Source organism: Mus caroli, unplaced genomic scaffold (assembly GCF_978045245.1).
Source record: "Mus caroli unplaced genomic scaffold, Mus_caroli_1 scaffold_16, whole genome shotgun sequence".
In the NCBI taxonomy this organism is placed as follows: domain Eukaryota; kingdom Metazoa; phylum Chordata; class Mammalia; order Rodentia; family Muridae; genus Mus; species Mus caroli.
In genome coordinates, this window is record NW_028227271.1 from 93509935 (window position 1) to 93510742 (window position 808).

The window sequence follows — 808 nt, forward strand, 5'->3', positions numbered from 1 at the left end:
TGGAATTCCTCATACTAGCGCACACACGCATGCATGGTTCGGGATGCTAAATACTTCGCCTCTGAGTACCAAACAGAGGTTCAAAAACAGCCAGGCTCTAAAGCCCACTGCTAGTTTTGCTATTAAGTGATGTGGTCTCTCAGCATGGGTTCAGTACAATCTCTTCAGGCTAGTAAAAATTCCCCACATGGGAGCCAGCTGAAGGTTTTAATTAAAGCAAATGTGCTCTATTGGGAGTGAGATAGGAGAAACCCCAGAATCGCTTCTTGATAGTGTCAATTTCAGAGCATGAAGTGAAGGTACAGACTCAAGAAAAAGATTTTTACTGCATCAGTGAAATGAATGAACACTTTTAAGTTGCAGTGTTTTCGGAATGAGACCTCCAACGCAGGCTTGTTCAGAATGTCATACATTAGATGGGAATTAATTATGAGCAAATTAAATCTGAATAAATCAACACAATAAAGGAAACACTCGGTCATATTTTAAGTGCTTCTGAATTTGATGAAATGTGTGATTTCCCAGTGGTATATGAATTGACTTTTAAAATTTACTTATAAGCATTACAGGTAAGATGCATTTGTTCTTAAGACATGATGAAGACTTGAGATTCTCCTGAGAAGCAGAATTTGACTCTCTCATCCTGCGTTGCGTGGCAGTAAGGAAGATGCAGAGGAGCGGGCAATCCTACCACACCTTCCCCACGTGTACGTGCAAGGCGCAGTGCCAGCATGAGGCATACAATCCCCAACAACACGGAAGAGTCCGAGAAAAGAGCGGTTTCTTGCCATAGGCTTCTTTTGTCTGA